This window comes from Sorex fumeus, unplaced genomic scaffold (assembly GCF_029834395.1).
Source record: "Sorex fumeus unplaced genomic scaffold, SorFum_2.1 ptg000007l, whole genome shotgun sequence".
NCBI lineage: Eukaryota > Metazoa > Chordata > Mammalia > Eulipotyphla > Soricidae > Sorex > Sorex fumeus.
In genome coordinates, this window is record NW_026606064.1 from 43,806,834 (window position 1) to 43,819,218 (window position 12,385).

General features: G+C 36.9%; 1 protein-coding gene across 4 annotated transcripts in view; it reads right to left on the reverse strand.

The window, feature by feature from the left end:
- The window catches only part of AKT3 (AKT serine/threonine kinase 3), a 349,070-nt gene that overhangs the window by 178,560 nt on the left and 158,125 nt on the right, over positions 1-12,385 (reverse strand). The window contains exon 2 of one of the 4 annotated variants that reach the window (XM_056107297.1): positions 5,728-5,843. The exons of the other annotated variants lie outside the window; for them this stretch is intronic. The gene's annotated coding sequence lies outside the window, so the exon portion shown is untranslated. The remainder of the gene's footprint in view (positions 1-5,727; positions 5,844-12,385) is intronic. 4 annotated transcript variants of the gene reach the window in all.

Sequence of the window (12,385 nt, forward strand, 5' to 3'; positions counted from 1 at the left end):
ATTGGCTAAATGTAATTTAATTTATGTCCAGAATCTGGTTTCAGTGTTACTGATATATTTTCAAAGGATATTTTTTAGAAGAATTAAAATTGCAAAGGAGAATAGAAAGATGTAGGTGAAATCCAATTTATAAAATTAATGATTTATTTGTCTTATGGGGCTGGAGCGATAGCACAGCTGTAGGGCGTTTGCCTTGCACGCAGCCAACATGGCCGACCCAAGTTTGATTCCTCCACCCCTCTCGGAGAGCCCGGCAAGCTACCGAGAGTACTGAGCCCGCACGGCAAAGCCTGGCAAGCTCCCCGTGACGTATTCAATATGCCAAACACAGTAACAACAAGTCTCATGATGGAGATGTTACTGGACACGCTCAAGCAAATCGATGAACAATGGGAGGACCGTGACCGTGAATTTGTCTTATACTTTGTTATAAAAAATTATGTGTACTTAACAAACAAGAGTTGTTTGTTAGTCTATTAAAATAGAAATACGACTTTCTGATGTCACAGAAATTTCCCATCTTTTATGGATATGTAAATAACAGCTTAAGAAAATATTTTAACAAATATTATATTTCTACAGAATGACCAAAAGTTCAAAGGAAATAACACATAAGAAATAAAGTATTGCCTATTTGCCGTAAATTAATTTATAAAATATTCTATAGAAATGGACACTTTATAATGTGCTTTGGAAGCAATAGCTGTTGCTGGTTGGATGATTCAATTATCATGAACTATTCTGGCATGTTTGAAAAGCACTGCCATTTTAAAACATAAAAAATGTCTAAAAATGTACCCATAGTAATAGATTCTGAGTGCATGGGTTGGGGGGTGAGGGAGAACAACAATGACAAATTGGTCCAAAAGGACACAGACTTCAATAGTTGGAAGACTATTGTGCTGACAATTAGTAACAGGAAGCAGAGCACAAAACAAATGAATCACAAAAGCTGAACTTGCAATGAAAGACCGTATTATAGTGCAGAAACATGATTGTAATAAAGGGGCAATGTACTTTTCTCTATAAAACTTTCAAACAGGCACCCCGAGTTTTTCTTTTTTCCTGTTTCACTTTTTTCATTTGCATCTGCTTGATTATGTATTATTTGCAACCCAAAATAATGTCTCGATATCTTTCTTCACTTTGAAAGCTTAAATGTCCCTCTTTCCTTCCACTGTGGTCCTGAGTATCATTTTACTGTATTGACAATATATAAGTCCATTTAATTTGACATAACCATACAGGAAAGAGAGAAAGATGGTGAATTAGCACATGACTGCTGAGAGATCCACAAAACATGTCTTTTAAGTTCGATTTATTAAAAAGGCAAAAAATAGCACCAGACAGATAGTATATGAGTTCAGGCAATGGTTTGCATATGGTTACCACTAGCTTGAATCTCAGGCATTATATACAGTACCTTGGAGCACAGAGTCATAAATAGTCCCTGAGCACTGCTGAGTATGGCCCCAAGCCCTAGGAAAAAATGCAAACAATAAGGACCAAGGAAATACCTCCCGGGCATTTGTGAGGTTCTAAGTTCAACTTCTGGCACAGCTATAACTCACTAGAACATGGCCATCCTACCCCCAGCATTTGCTGGATGTGGCTGTGTAATGAACATTGCAGAGCATGAGCTGTCAGTTCCACAGCACATGGCTAAGGGTTTTCTCTCATTTTTAGAAAACATTTAAGTCAGGACACAGACTTCAATAGTTGTGCCAACAGAAGAAAACTAAGTGAGAAACAGTATAGGGATTAAGGCATTGGGATTGCATGTGGTCAACTCTGGCATGACCACAATCCCTTGAATATCTCTGTAAGCAATCTGTGAGCACCTGAACACTATTTGTGTGGCCCAAACCCCCTCACCTGCCAAATAGCCATATAATTAAATATATTCTCTAAAAATTACTGCTTCTTGCATGAATCCTTTGATATATGAGTAAAACTGAATTTTCACATATAAATGAATCCAGTGCATTAATTTTAGTTTCCTTACATCGAAAAGCTCTGAGACACATCTTTCTCTATCAGTTAAAAATGACAGTATTTGATTCACAGTATTGATATATAAATCTAGGGGCAAACAGAACACATACCTCTGAACAATCCATACTAGTGAATCTCTAGACGTTTTAGTTTAACAGCAGTGAAAAAAACAGTAGACTTAAAACCTGAAAGTTATCCGTTAACTTTCTGTTCTATTGTTTGATACAAGCATGACCACTAGCCAACTGCTCGGACCAAATAAAACAGGACTAGCTGGAGAGATTACATAAGGGTTAAGGCACATTCCTTTCATGTGGCCAACACCAATTCATCCTCAGCACATCAGTCCTCTGAGCACTGGTGAGTGTAACCATACAGGTCTCTACACATCACTGATTGTGGCCCAGTAGCAGTAGACCCCAGTCACCAATGTGGAGGACTAGGTAATTGACAGCATCATGGGGACTGAGCAACATTGCATCCTCAGAGTCCTGCACTGAGTCACTAGCCTTGTACCTAAGAATCACCAGGGGGCATCCAAAGGCCTCCTGAGTCTTGCTTGGGAGTCTACCACTCCCACCCCGAAAACAAAAACCCTAAATGAACAAAACAGTTACTAAAGCTAAGCATACTGAAATACTGTTAGCATAATTAACCATTTATATGTATATGTAAAGCTATACATATGGGGGAGCAATAAGCTATATTATGATAGTAATTACTGTTATACTAATTCTCAGAAACTGTTTTAAAACATTATAGACTAAAGATAGGTCAATGAATTTTTTTTAATTGAATCACAGTGAGACACACAGTTACATGATTGCTCATGATTGGGTTTCAGTTATAAGTTATATAATGTAATATAAGTTATAAAACACCCATCCCTTAACCAGTGTACATTTCCCACCAACAATGTCCCCAGTTTCCCTACTGCCACCCACCCACCCCACTTTTCTTCTCTCTCTTTCTGTCTCTGTCTCTCTCTGGCATTATGGTTTGTAATACAGATACTGAAAGTCTGTCATGTATATCCCTTCACCTACTTACAACACTGAGTTCTTATCCAGAGTGATCATTTCTACCTATTATTATCATACTGCTCCCTTCTCTATCCTAAATGTCCTTTACCCCCACCCCCAACTGTGACAAGCTTCCAACCATTGGTTAAAGGATGTCAGGTATCTTTCACTCTAACTTAAACACAGATGACAAAAAATTATACAAGGAGAGTTAAGTGACTAATCCAGTATTAAAGGTAAGGTAAAGGCCCTCCCGTTGATCGTCGATTTGCTCGAGCAGGCCCAGTAACGTCTCCATTGGAGACTTTGTTGTTACTGTGTCTGGCATATCGAATACTCTCGGTAGCTTGCCGGGCTCTCCGAGAGGGGCGGAGGAATCGAACTCGGGTCGGCCATGTTGGCCGCGTGCAAGGCAGACGCCCTACCCGCTGTGCTATATTACATAACTAATTTCTATCCAATAACCAGACACTACCACCTCAATGCTTGTTCTTCAGCAATAACATAAAAATGACTGTTTAATAAAATACATCTCTTATGAACAGTAAGAATCTACTCTTAATCCACTATGTATAATATTTGCCATAACACAAAGTTTTGTGGGTGCTGACTAAACACAACTTAAAACAGCTTTCATCTCTGAATCTTATGTATGACTAAGCACATTCATGCCAAGTGTTAGACCAACCAAAGTTTCAACCACAGCTCTGTCAAGTATATGCTTGGAGATTCCAGAAGTTTCTTATTCTAAATTCAGTTTGATTATACTGGGGTTTTAAGGTATTATTTTATGTTATTGTTATGACAATGGAATTTAATTGAATTATTAAAATTAAATTTAAAAGGTAAGGTAAAGGCCCTCCCGTTGTTCGTCGATTTGCTCGAGCGGGCCCAGTAACGTCTCCATTGGAGACTTTGTTGTTACTGTGTCTGGCATATCGAATATGTCACGGGGAGCTTGCCAGGCTCTGCTGTGCAGGCGAGATACTCTTGGTAGCTTGCTGGGCTCTCTGAGAGGAGCGGAGGAATCGAACTCGGGTCGGCCATGTTGGCTGCGGGCAAGGCAAACGCCCTACCGCTGTGCTATCGCTCCAGCCCAAAATTAAATTTAATAAAATAAAATTCTTATATCATCACAGATTTTAAATATTCCAAATACTCAGGGTGAGAGATATGGCTTAACGGGGCATATAGCTCATCCTTAGCATGCAGTAGGCCCAGGTTCCATCCCCAGCACCATATGTTCCTCCTGAGCAATGGCAGGTGTGATGTCCATGCATAGAACCCATGCATTAGCCCCACCACTGATGAAATACTCCCCACCAAAATATCAGTTCTCTTGCCCTCCTAAATATTTAATTTCTTATGCATTCATTATTAGATGGCAATAAAGCAAAAGGCATATTTTACTTTCAATTATAACTTTTAAATCAAGCTACTGAGAAACTCTACCATGTGGATTCATGTTTAACAATTTGAACATAATAAATATTAAGCAAATCAAGTTTCTACTTGTAACAACCAAAAATGATCAATAATTTTAATCAGGTTATAAAGTACATAGATTAAAAATATACAAAAATAATTACTTTTATCCTTGATATATAGGTGTATATTGGAGAAAAAGCTGGCATCAATAAAACAACAGCTATTACTGAGTGGTATTAAACACTCAGCAAAGTTTACTATGAAACTAAGATACACTGACATACTAATAAACCTGAAGAGATAATATACTCCTTTCATATATAAGCTAGTTTAAAACCTTTTTATAGCTATAAAAAAGAGAAAAATCCCAGGGCATTCTTAATGAGACTTTAAAATACTGTATTTATTTCCATTAGTCATTTTTTTTTCTTGGAAAGTGCAACCAAATTGTGCAGAGGCCTATAGCTTATAACTGGAAATACCTAACCTAACTATGCTTGGCTTGGCAGTGATGGCAGTCAGCAGGGTAACCCCAGACCTTAAAGCTATTTCCCCACCTCAGTAAACAGATTTTTCTATTATGACAAATAGCAGTGTTATTACAGAAACAGTCCCTAAAAGTCCAGATATGTTAACTTCAGCTAATGCCTAACTCTGACCCTGATAAAAACAAGTATCTAGTATGATTATGACATTCTTTTAAAAATATTCAAGTGCCATATTTACTCCTAACATTTATCCAATTTCTTCCTCTGATATTTTTCACTCTACAGGAACAAAGAAATAACATACCATCTGGAGCTTTCATTCATATTGAGGATTTTATACCCATTTAAATCAACAATAAGAGACTCAGCTATTGTCAGTTTCTCAGAAGCAATTTTTCAAAAGAATGCTATTCCTGTTTCCTAGAATGTATGTACTTCATCTTTTGCAATCTTACTATTTCTACAGATAACCTCAATTTCAATAAAGCCTTAAGACATCTTCCTTAAAACCTAAGTTCTTAGTATATTAATCGTAAAACTTCCATTAGAATTGAAGCATAAAGCATCTCAAAATACCAATCCCAAGAGCCTATTTCAGATTATTAATACTAGATCAAAATTGTTCAAACCAATAACTATATTATATGTGTGGCGAATAATAAAATAAACACAAGTTTTGCGGTTAATATGTAACTGGAGAAAACTCAAAATTCTGTACTGACTATACTGTTTACCAGGTAAGTGACCAAGTCACATCAACTCAGTCTCTTTAAAATGGAGAATATAATACTTACCTCAAAGTGTTGTTGTGAAGATTAAAAGAGATAACATATGTGAAAGGGCCTGGCACATAGAAACGCTCAAAGAAAGGTTGGTTTCCTTCCTTATTTCCTTCTTTTCCCCTCAGTACCTGGTACAATGTTGAGAATACAATAAACCCTCAATAAAAACTTTCTAAATAATTAGAACTTAGATTTCCTAAAATATTTAAAAATAATTTAATAATGCGCATGTTCCAAACTCTGCTACTTTAAGTCATACATAAAGTATATTGAAGAGTGTATCTGGGTATTATTTGGAATGACTAGGAAAGGAATTCAAGGAAGAAATTAGAGGTATTTAATAATAATTAACTGAAAAGATTTATACGTAAGCTGAATGTATTATTTTAGTGTGTTTGGTCAAGAGATCATCTGACTGTTGACCTCAGGAGAAGAAGAGCGAAACAAAGTAGGAATGAGCAGGGAGACAAAAAAAGAGGAGAAATAAGAAAAGGAGAAAAAAAGAAAAACAAAAAAGGGAAGAAGAATGATTGATTATGGAGGAATCTCTTTTCTTTGGGCCAACTGTACTGAGGACTAATTCCTGGCTCTGTGCTTTGTCAATGCTCTGAGGACCATATACAGTGCCAGGATAAAACTCAGGTCAGTCACACGCAAGAAAAGTGCCCTCTCTGCTCTGCTGTACTATCTCCCCAGTCCTATAGAGATCTCTTTATGTGAAACACAACCCTTAATGTAACTTTTCTGCCTTCTAGTAAGAACAATATCCACTGTATCCTCCATCTTAAAAATTAAAATTAACAACAACAACAAAAAACCTAGTGAAAAACTAATGCTGAGGTTTCCAAATTTATTTGATCTGCCATCTCTTTTCAGAAAAAAAATAAATCACTGAGTGGCCTGGAAATCTATCTTCTTAAGGTGAACAAACCAAAAGTACCCCTCGGTGTCACTAGAAACTGCTACCACAGCAGCACACCCCAACCCCTTCAACTCTCCAATCTCTCCAGCAACCTGCGGGAAGCAGTATTACTTACCCACTTTAGGAAACACTGATCTAACAGAAGAAAAAGTTAATTTTAATTTGTCTCTTAATGGATGATAACCAAGGGGTCCGCTTAGAATAGTCAGGGAGATATCTGAGAATCTCTTTCATTAAATACCAAAAAGCAATTTAAATTGAAAGGATAGTCAAATGAACTTTAGCTGAAGAACTATTTTCCAAAGGCAAGGGACTAAGGAAGTCTGCACCAACTTGGTCTTGAGGCTAATTCAGTAGGAATATTCCTTCAGCTGTAGATATGTCTTTCATTGGCTAGAAAGATCACAGGCAGGATATAGGAATCCAGTTCACACTGCATAGTTATGAGAAAGGCTAGCCATTATAACATGAGGTCCTTTGAATAAATAAAATCAGGATTCTCCACCATTTCCAAACCCCAACTAAGCAACATCAACTGCTATGATATTGCCAGAACCAAATTTTACTAAAAACTTTACACAGTAAGGTGCATATGCTTCCTGAGCCCATATGCTGCTAGCGCTCACATGGCTGAGCACATGTGGTACTCGAGCACATGTGTCGCCTGCTACTCCCCTCTTCAGATGTGTACTTTCATGCTTTCATGCCTAATGCTAGGATATGTGTAGAGGCTCTCTCTGCCCTTGGAGAAGCCCATGTTCTCTCTTGAGTATGTTACTCTCTCACTCTCCCCCTCCACACCTTAAAAATCCTCCAAATAAAATCTATTTATTTCAAAAAAAAAAACTTTACACAGTAAATCCAATAATGTAGTCTTCCCTACTAAATTCCAATGCAATTCAGCTAATGAAGGAAGAATGGCTGCCATTTCACTCAACTGAGAAAACATTACTAAAAACCATTTTACTTGTATAACATTTTATAATTTACAAAAATGTCTCACATATATAATCTCACTTAAAACTCATTCTAATTCTGAGTCATGGTTTATTATTAATCTCTAGTTCAAAGATGAAATAATGAAGATCAGAGATGTTACATGATTTGTCCAAATTTACACAGCTAGAAAATTAGAACCAAGAATCAAACTCAGTTGTTCTGACTCCAAGTCCATTGGTCCAATAATAGAGTGTCACTAAATCTTATAAACAAAATATTACAGGAAATTTTAAAAGGAATATACGGTCATTCTTCTACGGAACTGTATGACTTAAGTTCTTAAACTTTCTACTCTGATAGATGGGGGTTAGAAGGCAAAATTTTAAACTAAATTAGCTTTGAGAACTATTAGCTTCTGAGTAAATTAGGAGAGTCAGTGAGAGATGATGAAATTACCATGGAAATCTGAGCAAGTCACTTACAGTGTTACAATAAAGTATGCACTGAAACAGTGAGATTACCTAATACAAAAATCATATTGTATGCACATAAATTTGTCTCTGTAAAGGACAGCGCACTGAGAAATCTTTCAAAGATGCAACATAAGCACACTCTCATACTCTAGTACTAGACCTGAAAATATAAACTGCCATATTCATATTCACTAAATAGGATTGTACTTTCCCTTTTTTGTTAATTTGCTGTGTAGTATATAAAGGGAGAAAAGGGTAAAATTTTTTTATCATTTGAATTGATATTTTAATGATAGATGAATGTGATTAATGTGGTGCTATCATCCTATAATTTTTATAACCTATCTCCTTTTTTAAATCTGGATTAATGTGGTGCTATCATGCTATAATTTTTATAATAATATTTTATATTAGATATGTAATATCTCCTTTTTTATCTTGTTAATGTGATTTTTGTTTTGTTTGGTTGGTTTGGGGCCATATCCACCAGTACTCAGTCCTCACTCCTGGCTCTGCACTCAGGGATCATATTTGGCTGGACTCAGGTAACCATAGGGGGTGCTAGGAACTGAACCAGTGTTCATTGTGTACAAAGCCAGTGTCCTATCTGCTATATTATCTCTTTGGCCCCTTACTGTGATGTTTTAAAATGTTCTCTCCATTATAAGTTTAGTTTATTGGTTAAATATTTCAAATATATATAATAGCATATATTTGAAAATATGTACATTTTATATTTCATAACAAAATAATTAATAGAAGGAAAATTTGATTACATATATAATTATTTATTATTTCTTTTTGATTTCGAGTTTTGAGCCATATCTGGTGGGACTCAGACCAGGCAGTGCCTGGGATGGTATATTGGAGTCCTGTATACAAATCATGCTTTCCAACCCCCTAGGGTTATCTCTGGCCCTATTTAATCTTTAAATAAAGTATCTATTTTTTTAGTAAGATTCACCTATTATCAGAAGTAATTTTTGAATTAAAAATCTAATCACAATCAGGAAAAAGAAAACAACAATTGTTCAAAAGTCAAATGTTTAAAAATCACTCAAAATAAAAATGGGAAGGTATTCAATAGGCATTTAAACCTAATGGAATACAACGATTTATGTCACAAAGAAAATGTATAAATATGAGTACCATATAAAGAAAAATGACAATGCAGAATTTAAACATTTTTATACCTTTGTCACTGTCCTCCCGTTGTTCATCGATTTGCTTGAGCGGGCCCAATAACATCTCCATTTTGAGACTTGTTGTTACTGTGTTTGACATATTGAATACGTCATGGGTAGTTTGCTAGGCTTTGCCGTGTGGGCAAAATACTCTCAGTAGCTTGCCGGGCTCTCCAAGAGGGGTGGAGGAATCGAACCCAACTCGGCTGGGCTGGCTGCATGCAAGGCAAATGCCCTACAACTGTGATATCACTCCAGCCTTTGACAGATGAATAAATGTTAATATATATACCATCATAATTTATTTTCCACTCTTAAAAATGGAGAAAATTTGAGCTTTGAATAAATAAGGACATGGGATTTTAAAATGAATTTTGGGGGAAGATGAATCTTTCCTATGAACTGCATTCAGACATTCCAAGGAAAATATATTTGAATGTAAGAAAATGATACATGTATTCTCAATCATAGGAATTAATAAAGAACTGAAATAAGAATGGCAGCCATAAGAGTAGAAAATAAAGAAAATAAGACAATATCTTGCTTGTAGTGACATATTCCTACAGAAAAGAACTATTTTTCTGTATGTATCCTTCTATTTTATACTATAACCATAGATTCTATATTAACTCACATTAGGTGATTGGATACCTAATGCTCTAAAGCTTCCAATGCTTCCAATGCTTCCAAATGCTCCAAACCCTTCCAAAGGGTTTTCATTGAAAATATCTAACCAGTATTTAAGACCTTTTGGAATACTATTACATCCTGCTTAATCAGTAGGACTAAAAATAATAAATTGAGGATGGAATAAAGATGTAAATTAAAAGAAATAAAACTAGGGAAAGAGAAATAACTTAGTACTAGAGCAAAAGCTTTGTCTGCAGGAAACCTGAGTCTGATCCTAGGTACTGCATGGTCTTCAGAACACCACCAGTAGAGAATTTAAGTACAGCCTTTGAATATTTCCAGGTGTTTCCAAAAAAAAAAAAACCTTTGTTAATTTGGGGTAAGATGCTTGCCTTTCATGTGGCTGATCCTACTATTGCATATAGTCTCCTGAGCACTGCTAGGTATGTTCTATGGCCAAGAGCCAGAAATGGCCTCTTAGTATTGTTAGGTAATCCATTTCCCAATTTTCCCCACCAAACCCATGAAATGAATCCAGACATGGAAACTTATACCACAACTTCACAACAGCTGGGGAAAATGTTGAAATTACCTTAATTACCTTCAGCTTAGGACACAATGAGTTCAAAAGTATAAATGAAAAGATATTCAGCAGTCAGTTCAATACTGGACTAACGAGAACAGCCTGAAGATATCTATATGTGGAATAGGTGCACACGGGTAGTAATTGAAACATTAAAAGTGAATGTGACTACCAAACAATGATGATGACCAAATGAGAAAAATCATTGGCCACAAGCAAGCGGAAACAGAGATAAACAAGTGGGACTCTCTTAAACTAAGAAGCTTCTGCACATCAAAAGAAACAGTGATGAATATACAAAGACAGTCAACAGAATGGGAAAGGATATTTACCCAATACGGCTGGAGCGATACAACAGCGGGCCTTTGCCTTGCACGGAGCTGACCCGACCAACCCAGGTTCAATTCCTTTGCCCCTCTCGGAGAGTCCAGCAAGCTACAGAGAGTATCTTGCCCGCACGGCAAAGCCTGGCAAGCTCTCCATGATGTATTCAATATGCCAAACACAGTAACAACAAGTCTCACAATGGAGATGTTACTGGGCCCGCTTGATGAACAACAAGAGGACAGTGACAGTGACCCATTGGATATGGGGTTGATAACAAGGATACACAAGGTACTAGTTAAACTACAAAAAGAAGACATCCAACCCCATAGGAAAATGGGGCAATGAAATGAACAGAAACTCTCTCAAAGAAGAAATCCTAGTGGCCAAAGGCACATGAAAAAATGCTCCTTATCACTAATCATCAAGGAGATGCAGATCAAAACAACAATGGAATATCAGCTCACACCACAGAGACTGGCCCACATCCAAAAAACAAAAGCAACCAGTGATGATGTGGATGTGAGGAGAAAGGGAATCTCCTTCTCTGCTGGTGGGAATGCCGACTGGTTCAGCCCTTTTGGAAAACAGTTCGGACGATTGTCAAAAAATTAGAAATTGAGCCTTGTTTTGACCCAGTTATACCACTTTGGGGAATATATCTTGGAGAGGCAAAAGGGTATAGTAGGAATGACATCTGCACTTCTATGTTCGTTGTGGCACTGTTTATAATAGCCAAAATCTGAAAAAAATCCTGAGTGCCAAGAACAGGTGACTGGTTAAAGAAACTTTGGTACATATACACAATGGAATATTATGCAGCTGTTAGAAAAGATGAAGTCATGAAATTTGCATATAAATATATTAACATGGAAAGTATCATGGTAAGTGAAATGAGTCAAAAATAGTGGGAGAGATATAGAAAGATTGCACTCATCTGTGGAATATAATGTAGCATAATGGGAGACTAACACCCAAGAATAGTAGAGATAAGGACCAGAAGGTTTACTCCACGGCTTGGAAGCTGACCTCAAATGCTAGGGAGAAAGGCAGCTCATAAAGAGAAGGGAACACCAAGTAAAGGGTATTTGGAGGACCACCTCGGGTCGGGAATGCGAGCCGAATGTACACTACAGATCGAACACAATGGCCACTCAATGCTTCTGGTGCAAACTACAACACCCAAAGGAAAGAGAGAACAAAAAGGAATGCCCTGTCACAGAGGCGGGGTGGGGTGGGGGATGGGATAGGGTTGGGGAATGTGATGGGGGTGGTGGGAGGGATATTGGAATCATTGGTGGTGGAAAATGGGCACTGGTGGAGGGATGGGTACTCGATCATTGTATGACTGAAATGCAAGCACAAAAGTTTGTGAGTCTGTAACTGTACCCCACAGTGATTCACTAATAAAAAATGTTTTAAAAAATCACTGGACAGAACTCAGTTAAACAGCAAAATATATGAAAAAGCAAGAGAAAAATCAGCAGAGTTCCCAGAACACAATGGGGAATTCATCTTAAAATGGAAAGTAGTTTTTAAAGTACAATAGTAAGAGCAGTAGTCCAGACACAAATCCAGAAAAAAACAGACTGAAAAATGTCTAATATTCTAAGTG